Consider the following 12,477-nt stretch of genomic DNA (forward strand, 5'->3'; position numbering starts at 1 on the left):
GTTTAAGTGCGTGTGTTATCCCTATTTTATAGATGCACAAATAGATGTCCATAGAAGTTGGTTTTTACAAGATCTCACAGTAAGTCACTGGCTGGTCTTGTTCTTTGAATTACAGTTCTGTGCCAGTTAAGCTATTCTTTTAAGTGCAGTCTATTTATGGGAAAAAGTAGAGACTAGAAGACGTTCTGGATTCTACCTTCTGCTTTTCCATAGTTCTGAATGTACGCCCTGATGCAACCCAAACCTGGCAGGTAGTAATGACCAAAGTTGCCAGTCCTGTGACTACAACCTTCATTAGATTGTCACTTAAAATGCAAACCTATGAAGTCATAGCAGCTACCACATTGTGATGCTTACAGAATTGTGAAGATTGAGGGAGGAAGCCTATACGTGTGCCTGGCATATAACCTAGCATAATACCTGAATTTAATAAAATGTTTTTCCCTCTGTAGTTGCCTCTCCCCCCCATGTTTGTCTCTTGTTTTGAAAATATATTAGTTATCTGGGCATATTAATGATTAGTTGGAACCCACATGCTGAAGTCAGGGGAAAAACTTTCTTTTCAAGAGTCCAGGCTTTTAAATTGTCTTCCTTTTCTTTGTCACAGCAATGGACTTTGAAAAAAGTAGTGTTTCTGTGGAAACTGAATACATAATGCTTTCCTACTTGTTTTCAGAAGGGGAACAGTCCATAACTATGCTTCTTAATAGTTGCTTTCAAACATTTTAACCACAACCCAGTACAAAACTCTGTGTGTCCATATACATGTGTATTTGTGTCTGAAATAAAACTTAATCCTTTCTGTGTGTTTATATACCCTGCTATTTTCTATCAGATCCACTAAGGAGATGTGACCACAGTTTAAAAAATCTTCTGCCTTAAAGAAAGATAAGAAAACATTCGTTTTGGGCTTGTTTTTCTATCTTAACTAAAGACCTTTCAGGTTGGCAAATCCAGGGTCAAGTTCAAAATGAGAAGGTTATACCTCTTAGAACGTGTAAGTTTGGATCCTAGACCTTGGTGCTTCCAGTAGTACTTGAGGGGTATTGACATTTCCATTAGCTCACCTCACACTTAGTTGTGCCATAGCCATAATTAAAGGCAGTGAGAACAGAAAGAAAATGCAACGTAGGTACTGTGAATCACAGCCAACATTTCTGCTAAAACTTTTACTCACCCTGTTTTTCTTTCATGGGTCGATTTTAACCTTATTTCTTTCAGTTTTTGGATCAATGGGCTTGTGTTAACTCATATCACCTATCAAACCCACTTGAGACAGCTTAGGAAATTCAGGTGTGAATTGTTCGTTTTTTTTTAAATTTTTTAATTGAAGTGTAGTTGATTTACAATGTTGTGTTAATTTCTGCTGCAGAATGACTCAGTTATACACATATATACATTGTTTTTTATATTCTTTTCTATTATGGTTTATCCTAGGATATTGAATATAGTTCCCTGTATAAACAGTATAAACTGTTGAATAAAACAGATTGCTGCCTCAGCTGCTGATGGACTAGGGCAGCAGTGTTGACTGGTGCCTTCTTGTTCATACCCTGGGGTGTGTGATCTCATTTGCTCCCCCTAGCCCTGTGAGAGAAGAGATGAAATCGCCTTCTTTATTCAAAACCACCATCACCACTGAAAAACAAACAAGCAAATAAAATCCAAGGATTCAAGAGGTTAGCTAGCTTGTTCAAAGTCACATAGCTATAGGGGAGAGTAAAGCTTCAACCAGGTCTGCCTTATTACTAAAAACCTTGATACCAAAACCCTTCATAATTAAAAATGTTAATGTCAGGAGTACCTTTGTTGTGTATTAAGTACTAATTAAAATACTAACTCTTTGGGAGACAAATTAGTTAAAAGAGTATAGCACAAGAAAGAATTATTTAACTATCGTTGTTTAAAGGTAAATAACCATTCTTCTCAACTTTGTACTTCAGATATTCAAGTTGCCTTCCATTTGGAGGAACGTTGATACTATCCCCATAAATACAGTTTTTTTCCTCTGTGCAGCAAACCTGGAAAGCTGTGGTAAATGCCCATGTTTTATGGTTTGTCGTATTTCCCGTTTTTGTTCTGAAAAGCCTGTGAGGTAAGGGGACATGTGGTGATGATATTGTTGGCAACACTAAGATCTGAAAAGATTGTGTGGGAATTTAAATAAGAACTCTGGTCTTCTGACGGCCTGCGCACTTCTTTGCAGAGGCATTAATCCATGTGGGCAGAGTAATTGAGTGTTTTGGGTAAAGACCCAAGGTTAAAAACGACAGAGGAAGAGGACCTCACATTGCATTTGTTACTTGGGTTTAGAATGAAGCCGTGTCAAGACTGTTTTGTCAGTGTTCAATAAAGTAATCCCATGAGGGAAAGGTTAAAGTTCTGCACTTACCAGCTATTTCACATAGCCAATAACAGATAGGAATGTTTTTTAAGTTGTGATTTTCCTTTCTGCCCCAAGTTTCTTTTTTTTTTTGCGGTACGCGGGCCTCTCACTGTTGTGGCCTCTCCCATTGCGGAGCACAGGCTCCGGATGCGCAGGCTTAGTGGCCATGGCTCATGAGATCATGGCTCATGGATCCCGTGGCATGTGGGATCTTCCCGGACTGGGGCATGAACCCGTGTTCCATGCATCGGCAGGCGGACTCTCAACCACTGTGCCACCAGGGAAGCCCTAATTATGTGATTTTTATATTATATTTGTGTTTTTAAGCTTTGAGCAGAGTGTGAACTGCTTTCAGGACTCATTTCTCAGGAATCTAGTAAGTAAGGAATAATAATGTGTGTATCCATTCCAGGCATATTCATGCATCTCTAAACAGTATGGTTTTCTGGAGAGCACCATGGTAGGGAGAAAGGTCAGGCATCCCCTAGTCAGGAGAAGCCACTTGTCCCTCATTTAGTGACTCTTCCTGTGTAGTTATTAAACTGCAGGACCCTCTGTATTAGTCAGGAGTCTTTAGAAAGACAGGACTAATAGGTTGTGTGTATACATATATATATTATAAGGAATTGGCTCATGTGTTTATGGAGGCTGCCAAGTCCAAATCTGGGGTGTCGGTTGGCAGTCTTCAGACCCAGAAGAGCTGGTGGTGCAGCTCCAGTCCAAAGGCCAACAGGCAGAGACCGAGGAGAGCCAGTGGTGCAGATGGAGTCCATAGGCAGTCTGCTGAAGAATTCTCTTTTGCTCAGGGAGGCCAGTCTTTTTGTTCTATTTGGGCTGTCAGCTGATTGGATGAGGCCCACCCACATTATGGAAGTCAGTCTGCTTACTCACAGTTCACTGGTTTAAATGTTTATGTTGTCCAGAACACCCTCCAAGTTGATGCATAGTGTTAATACCTCCCCCTCACACCCCGCCATGGGACATGCTAAAGCAAGGCCTCCTTAGAGGATATTGGGAGCCCTCACCACCCCTTGGGAGCCAGATGTTCATCCTATCCCATTCTCAAAACTTCTCTCAAACGCAAACAATTTTAATTAAACACACTAGGAAGAAATCTTATAACCTTTCTGAATCAAATTAATGGATAAGAAAGCACTTAAAAAAATTGTGAAGCAGTTTACAAATGCACGGAATTTAGGGATGTGGTGAGTGAAGAGGGTGTGGGTAGAGTTTAGCATAATTGGGTGGATTGCCACCTGTCGTGAGGATTATAGGTTGGCAAGAGAACAATAAACCTTTCTTTTTGTGACTGGACTGCACATAATCATACCCAGTGCAGTGAGGCCTTCTTAGAACCTTCTCTTAGGTTTACAGGAAAATCCCATCTTCATTCTATGGGAGGATGGCTTGGGTGGGACCTGGGAATTCTTGTTCTGCTACCCAGCTATTGAATTCTCACCAACTCTCACTGCTGCTGGTTCTCCAGAGGACTCCTTGTGGTGCTATGTGACCCATGGGTTGAACAACTGAATAGATGAAAAATATTATTTGTTTACATAGCAGCTATCTTTTGAGCCATATTATCTCATATAAACCTTGGGAGAAAATAATAAAATGGACAGGGTGATTTTGTTGCTGTTCATACCGACAGAGTAACCACAATTTTACTTTCTCTAGTCAGTATAGGGCAGCATTTTGCACATTGTTGCTTAATAAATATTTTGTTTGAAAGAAATCTTATTCTATTTCTGTATTCATCCTCTTTTCTCTTACCTCTGATTTTTCCACAGCTCACCTTTGAGTCTCCACTATATAAAGAATGCTGTATTATTTTTTAGGAGAAGCTAAGTAAATAGAATTAGATCTCCTTCAGGAATTTTTAAATGAAACTAATTTATCTCAATATCATAGTGGAAATATTTAATACTAAATACTATATACCTTAATACTTTTTAAAGTGGAATACTTTTTTTATAACTTAAACTTTTCATTTTATTTTAGAGAATAAGCCTTTCTTTAGTTTAACTTGCAGCAATGGTGGTGTTTCTATTTTTCCAGTGAACTCTTAACAACAAAATGTTCATTAATTAAAAATAGCTGCCCAGTACAGGAAACAGCTCATATAGCAGCTTCTGACACTGTTCTAAAAACAGACCTGAGCTGCTTGTGTGCTGAATAAGAATGAGCACTGAAAACTTGTGAACAAACTCAGGTAAAAGCATGCTTTGTTTTAAGAAGGATCTGTGTGCCTTCACATTAATGTTTTTCTGATTATAAGAGTCATTTGTTCTTACTGTTAAAAGACAGCAACAGCAACAAATGTTATAGTGGTATATTATGTAGAAAGTGGAATTCCCACCCAGATTGTGGTGTCTGTTTAGCCTGGTGGCTTCTAACAGATTCTTTTCTATGCATATACAACAGTATATACTTACTTTAAAAGTGGAATTATATGTTTTTTTCAACTTGGTTTTTCACTTATATTAGAAATTTCCCACATCGAATCTTTTAAAATCCTCTTCCTTTATTTTATTTATTATCTCTTTTAAGGCAGCATAGTGTTTCACTTTATAGCTGTACTACAATTTGTTTAAACCAGTTCCCTATTAATAGGCTTATGAGTTGATATTCTTTTAATTTTTTTCTTTGAAAGTTATTGTTTTTAGGGCAGATGCACTTGTAATTGAACAAATTTACCAAATGTAATTTGTTGATAGTGTAACATATTGAGAGTTTACTATGTGCCTAGAACTCTTCTAAGCACTGTTCTGTGAAAATTAGAAGAATAATGCTACCATCTTATGAGGGATTTACTATTATTGTCCCTATTCTCAAGATGCAGAAAGCCTCCAGGCTCCCTATATGCCATCATGGTCATCCATAGGATGGACTGAAAGAGGGGTGATGGCTCAGACATTTAGGGCTCTTTAAATCCAAAGGAGCTAAGCAGATGGGTAGCAACTGCATCAACACAAGAGGAAGCAGAGCTTACAAATTCTTATTGGAGTTTCAGATGTTAAAAATCTTTGCTGGTTGCCATAACAACAGGCTTTGGAAGACCTGCCATCTTCACTCTTGTGACTGTGCCTTGAGGATTCCCTGGCTGTTACCACAGATTGTTTGGTGTCTGTGTATCCCCTGCTGACTTCCAAATTCCTATTGTGAATTTATCTGATACACAGGGCCTTCCTCAGTTTTGTCTGTACCCCTGGTATGCCTTGCTAAGATCTCCTTCCCTGGTCAGTCCTCCCTGATGGCCTGTGTAGGTGCTTATTGTTTTCTACTGAAAATGGAAGCTGTTAAGTTTTTGTTATTATTAGTGGCTTAGACTCTAAGATCTGTCTGTAAGATAGCCTCTAAAAAAAGTTTCCTGAGACTTAGAAGGTATGTTTCATTTGCTTAAATGATGGTTAAATTGATCTTAGGTATAATATATATATTTTTTAAATTGAAATATAGTTGATTTACAATGTGTTATTTTAAGGTGTACAGCGAAGTGATTCAGTTATACATATATATATATACACACACATATATATATATATGTTCTTTTTCAGATTCATTTCCCTTATAGGTTATTACAAAATATTGAGTATAGTTCCCTGTGCCATATAGTAAGTCCTTGTTGGTTATCTATTTTATATATAGTAGTGTGCATATGTTAATCCCAAACTCCTAATTTATCATCTCCCCCCTTTCTCCTTTGGTAACCATAAGTTTGTTTTCTATGTCTGTGGGTCTATTTCTGTTTTGTATATAAGTTCACTTGTATCTTTTTCTTTTTTTTTCTTTTTAAATTCTTCATATAAATGATACCATATGATATTTGTCTTTGTCTGGCTTATTTCACTTAGTATGATAATCTCTAGATCTATCCATGCTGGACATTAAATTTTTAGAACAAAAAGTTTCCATTACATTTCTTCATAATTATCTAGTCTATCATGACTAGAGAGAAGTGAAGTTTAAAATACCACTAAAAGGGACCTGTGTTTCGGTTATTTATTGTAGTGCAATAAACCACTCCAAAGCTTGTTGGTAGCTTAAAGCAGCAGTTTGTTATTTTGTGGTTCAGTGGGTTGACCAGGCAGTTCTGTTTTCATGTCCTGTCAGCTGGTTGCTAGAAAGGCTGTGATCCTCTGAGGTTTGGATAGGAGCTCAGCTAGGACCCAGTGGCTGCTTAGGTCACCTGAGGTGTCTGGGTTCCAAAATGGAAAAAATAGATGCTGCCCAACCAAATAAGGTCTGGGCCCAGAATTGGTACTGCATCATTTCTGTCCTATTCTAATCGTCTAAGCAGTAATAGGCTCAGCCCAGAGTCAATGTGGGAAGGGACTCTACAAGGACATGAGTACCTAGAAGTGTGTACACAAAATTTTAGAACCACTGGTCTAAAGGAAAAAGTCTATGAGGAACCTAAAATCTTTATGAGGGGTCAACAAAGGGTTGTACAGCCACATCCTCAAGGCCACATTTTACTGGCAATGCAGGATTTGATCTTTGCCCTGAGCCATTCCTCCCTCCCTCCCTCCCTCCCTTCCACAAGACCCCAGTTGTGTTTTTTTTAAGATTATTTATTTATTTTATTTTTATATTTTTGGCTGAATCGGGTCTTTTTGGCTGCATTGGTGTTGTGGAACACGGGATCTTCGTTGAGGCATACGGGATCTTTTGTTGCGGTACACGGGTTCTATAGTTGAGCCTTGCGAGCTCAGTAGTTGTGGTGCGCTGGCTCAGTTGCCCCGCGGGATGTGGGATCTTAGTTCCGTGACCAGGGATCGAACCCATGTGCCCTGCATTGTAAGGCAGATCCTTTACCACTGGACCACCAGGAAAGTCCCAAGAGCCCGCTTTTTTTATTTGATCATTTCTTGCATATGAAGTACTCCTCGATGACATCCTCGATGACATCCTTGGCCTGAGATTGTTTGCCATAGTCCCTAACCACCACACAACCAACCACTTTACAGGGTTTTCCCTGTCAATTTTACAGAGACCTACTCATTCCCCTAGTTTCTTGTTGTCATCAACCTTAATCAGGTTGATTTGGTGCTCAGCGCAAAGGGCCTCCACCAACTTGACTTACATAGGCTCATCACAGTTGGATTCAAACGCACAAAGATGGGCTTGGAGCTTGTCTAAGGCTTTGGCAGCTTCACGAATTCCACATGCTAGGCCATCGTGGATGAGGGCGGTCTTAAGCACCTCTTGCAGAGCAGTATTAACATCCATTATACCTCTGGCAGCAGTGCTTTTTTCGGCTATGGTGGTGGCTATGGCAGTGGCTTACGGGTGGAGCTGAATCTTGAATGCACCTGAGCCTCCACCTCCGCGGGACTCTGCCACAGCAGGGAAAGAGCTACCTGGAGCCATTTCTTACTTTGAGCTTATTTTTTGCTAAGATGCTGAAATGAGCAATGGTTTTATTTTTGAACCGGTCAAATCTGACCCCTTTATATTTCCTCTAAATTCTGTTTGAAAAGGAACCAAACAGTGCCTTTTTTAGTTCATCTCACTATATAGGCAGTTAAAATGAATCAGTTGATACTTTCAACTTTCTTCCTTGAATTTTCCTTAGTCAGATCATTGAGTTCATTAGGTACCATTTCCACCTTCCACATCACTGCATGCAATGTTTTGCTAATTGTTCTCATAGTACATAACTTGAGTCCCTTTTCTTCAGGCACTGATACACTTCTTCACCTTTTTCAAATCTTTATTAGCAATCTCCTCAAAACTCTTCCAGCTTCCACCCACCACGTGGATCCAAAGCCAGTACATATTTTAGGTTTTTGTTGCAGCAGAACCCCACTTTTGGTACCAAATTTTGTTTCAGTTATCTATTGCTGCATAACAAATCACCTCCAAATTTAGTGGCTTAAAACAACAATGGTGTTTTTGCTCACGATTTTGGGATTTGGTAGGGTTTGATAAGGACAGCTCACCGTATCTCACAGTCTGTGTGCTGTCAGCTGAGACAACTTGATTAGGGCTGTAGGATTTATTTTCAAGCTAGCTCATTTTCATGCCTGGCAAGTAGGTGCTGTCAGCTGGGTATTTCTTCTTTTCCATGTGGGCTTTTCTCATTTCATGTGGCTGTTTGGACCTGCTCACAGCATGGCAGTTGGACTCCAAAAAGAAGGAGGCAGAAGTTGCCAGGCCTCTTAAAGATTTAGCCCAGGATTGGCACAATGTCATTTCTGCCCTTTTTCCTTTGGACAGTCATAGGCCCAATCCAGAATCAAGGAGGTGGCAAAATAGACCCCACCTCTTGGTGGGAGTAGTGACAGAGAGTATGTGGCTGTCATGAGTCCACTCTACTCTGTTAGGGGTTTTTTTTTTTTTGACAGTATTGAAAAGGCACTCTTGGCTCAAGTTACGAGATGGTGAAAAATAATTGTTTATTATTTGAAGTAAAGTCGTGAGCTCTGGAAGGTTAAAAGAAAACTTTTGTATATAAAGAGCATTTCAATATCTGTGAAAAGTTTAAATGGTATATTTTACTGGTGGACAAAAGTCATTTTTGGGGGGTAGAATTAATTTTTAAATTCCTTCTCATCCACAGGGAGATCAGCTTGGTGCTTTGTGATCACCTAGAGGGGTTAGATAGGGAGGGTGGGAGGGAGATGCAAGAGGGAGGGGATATGGGGATATATGTATACATATAGCTTATTCACTTTGTTATACAGCAGAAACTAACACACCATTGTAAAGCAATTATGCTCCAATAATGATGTTTAAAAAAAAATTCCTTCTCATCAGAATAATACTTTTTTTTTTCATTTAACAAATGTTTATTAATTATGAACTCTGTGCCAGGCACTGCACTAAGCATTGGGTAGCCAATATTTATTTATTTATTTACTCTTAAGCACCTCTGGTATCAAGATTTGTATGCGACAGGGATGTCTGAATGCACTTATGTATCTTATTTGGTCTTAACACTGACCTGTTTATTTTTAGTAAAGGTTGCCTTCTGTGTCACCACATGTAGAGAAATAGTCCCCTTCCAAAGATTCCCCTTCTTGAAATAGGGACAAAATGCTGTTTAAGAGTTGTGTGCAATGAAAGGGGGACTCTGGATGCTTTGTTGAAGTGATTGTGGTAAAGCAGAGGGTGAATAATGGGATGAAAGGATCCCAAGGTTTTCTATCATTTGGAACTTTTGTGTGCAGCTCTTTCCAGATTGGCAAGAGAGGACAAAACAGACGATGGTTGCCCAAGCTTTTGCTTATTCACCCAAATCATCTATTAGGTAAGGTCATACAGGCTAGTAAATGACTTCCTGAATTTGTTAAGCACTTACATTAGTAAATTTTTCGCTATCCAATTTGAAGCTCTTAAAATCAAATTAATGCTCTATTACAATAGTGATTCAAAAGAGTTTAAATACATCTTGTAGCTTTAAAATTCATGTAATCTGGCTGGTATTAAATCTTTGACCTTTAACTTTAGTTCCTTTTTTAGCTTTGATTTCATGCTTTGGGGTTTCGTTATACGTTATCTTGATAGCACTGATAAGTTGTTAAATATTGAAATAATTTGAGCATGTTTTCTTTAATTTGATTGTTTATAAAAATGTTTGGGGCAACATTGGTTTCCCTCACTTGCTTTTAGTTTTACTCTTCCACAGTAGTTGTCAAGTGTGACTAATAATTTGCTTCCTCTTTCTGTCTCTCCTTCGTTCTTCTTTTTATGTTTTTCTTCTTTATTCTCCTACTACCCTATGAAGTCTGGTGCAATGATATATTCAGGAATGAGATAATGGGTGGTGTGGATGAGATGATTATTATACATGTATTTATGATTCTGTATGAGGGATCCTTCTAGCTTCTTCTTCTTTTTTTAAATTTTTTTTCCAGCCCAGAAGGTCCACCATTCATTTTTTCTTTTTAAAATTTATTTATTTTAATTTATTTATTTTTGGCTGCATTGGGTCTTCTTTGCTGCGTGCAGGTTTTCTCTAGTTGTGGCAAGCGGGCGCTACTCTTCATTGCGGTGCACAGCCTTCTTATTGCTGTGGCTTCTCTTGTGGAGCATGGGCTCTAGGTGCGCGGGCTTCAGTAGTTGCAGCACGTGGGCTTAGTAGTTGTGGCTCGCGGGCTCTAGTGTGCAGGCTCAGTAGTTGTGGCACACGGGCTCAGTTGCTCTGCGGCACGTGGGATCTTCCCAGACCAGGGCTCGAACCCGTGTCCCCTGCATTGGCAGGTGGATTCTTAACCACTGGGCCATCAGGGAAGCCCCTAGCTTCTTCTTGATACTCTTCAGCGTCAAACTTCCCTGGCATGATATCATTACCAACAGTTTGGAAAATGATGCCTATGCTCTTCGTTGTCAGAAAATATCATCTTCTGTTTCTTTACAAATTAAAGTTCCACTTGTTTTGGGGTGTCTTAGGTACTCATCAATCCATCAAGCAATTAGTGTGAGTGTGAGAACTAGTAAAGCATTCTGGGGACACTTAGGTGAATAGGAAATGGTCACTGTTATTTGCTTCTTACTCTCCAGTCTTCAAATTCTTCCTTCCCAGTCAGATTTGAAAGCTTGGCATGGTTTTCTGAAGGCTTGGATTAGACACCTGTAGAATGTTGGTGGGGGGTGGGGGTGAGGTTGCTGAGTTATTTTGGTACTCTCCTGTCTTCACAACTGTACTTCACTAGTCATTAAATAGGATCTTACTTATTTCAGGGTTTATACAGCCTACTGTAGCCTCACTATTTTGAACTCCAGTTGTTAAGAATGTATTTTTGTATGTATTTAAAAATTGTCCTTTATTTCCCTTGGGTAGTTCCTGATTACCTTCCAGGTATTTTCATAGAATACTCATTTCTGGACTAACTAATTTTAATCCCCTTCAGATTTTCTCATATCCTGCTTTTCCCCATAGCTTTAGTAAATTGTCCAAATAGTTACATATATTTACATTCAACAGAATTATTTTTCCACTTGACCTGCCCTCCGTAGATACCTAAGCAGCAAAATTCATAAAACCTTTTTAACCATGAACTCTTTAAAAATATAATTCGTAAAATAATTTAATGTAGGACTTGGAAGGGACCTTTGAAATTATGTGATTTAGAGCCCTTCTCTTCTGTTGTTGCATAAGTAATGCACAGGTTTGATACATAGAATTAATATAATCAAAAAAGGGAGGAAGACAGTGCTGCATGTAATTGGAGGATACTTTATCTGTTTTATACCTTTAATCTGCCTTGTTTATTGTTTTAATTGCAAAACGCCCTATGGTGCCCTTTCATTTCTTTGTAAATTATATAAAGCCAGTCTTTCAACAAAATCTGCTTATTTGCCCCAATGGGTATATTTGTTGTGCTTGTGGTATTCTTGATTTTTAACTCTAGTTAACCAAGATCATTTTGACTCCCAGAACTTGTTTGAACTACCACTTTTTATTTTGGTAGCATTTACAAGCTATTTCTAGTTCTTCATTTGGGTTGCTTTTAAAAAATATACCCATGAAATCTATAAAGTGCTGATGAATGAAATCAAAGATCTAAATAAATGGAGAGACATACTGTGTTCCTGGATTGGAAAACTCTCAATATAATAAAGATGATCTCCCCAATTAATATAAAGGTTTAACACAATTCTTATCAAAATTCTAGGAAAATTTTTATAGGTGTGGATAAGATTATTCTAAAATTTACATAGAAAGACAGAGTAACTAGAATAGCTAAAAGTGTTTTGAGAAAGAAGAACAATGTTGGGAGAATCACTCTATCCAGTTTTAAGACATGTGGCTACAGCAATCAAGACTATGGTATTGCCAGAGGGATAGACGAATAGATAAATGCAACAGAATAGAGAAATTAGAAGTAGCCTCACACAGGTAGAGCCAGCTGATTTTTGACAAAGCTGCAAGAGTAATACAGTTTGTCTCTTCAACAAATGGTGCTAGAGCAATTGGATATCTATAGACCAAAAAAAAAAAAAAGAAAACCCCCAAACCCTAAACCTTAGAATATATCCATAAATTAACTCAAAATAGGTTATCAATTTAAATGTAAAACATAGGGCTTCCCTGGTGGCGCAGTGGTTGAGAATCCGCCTGCCGATGCTGGGGACACAGGTTC

General features: G+C 38.6%; 1 protein-coding gene and 1 pseudogene across 2 annotated transcripts in view; one reads left to right on the forward strand and one right to left on the reverse strand.

Annotated features, from left to right (window-relative positions):
- Nucleotides 1–12,477, forward strand: part of FGD4 (FYVE, RhoGEF and PH domain containing 4) — a 199,473-nt gene that overhangs the window by 49,387 nt on the left and 137,609 nt on the right. The window lies entirely within an intron of this gene.
- On the reverse strand, nt 7,251–7,645 carry LOC137202800 (small ribosomal subunit protein eS12-like; annotated as a pseudogene).

This window comes from Pseudorca crassidens, chromosome 11 (genome assembly GCF_039906515.1).
Source record: "Pseudorca crassidens isolate mPseCra1 chromosome 11, mPseCra1.hap1, whole genome shotgun sequence".
Taxonomy (NCBI): domain Eukaryota; kingdom Metazoa; phylum Chordata; class Mammalia; order Artiodactyla; family Delphinidae; genus Pseudorca; species Pseudorca crassidens.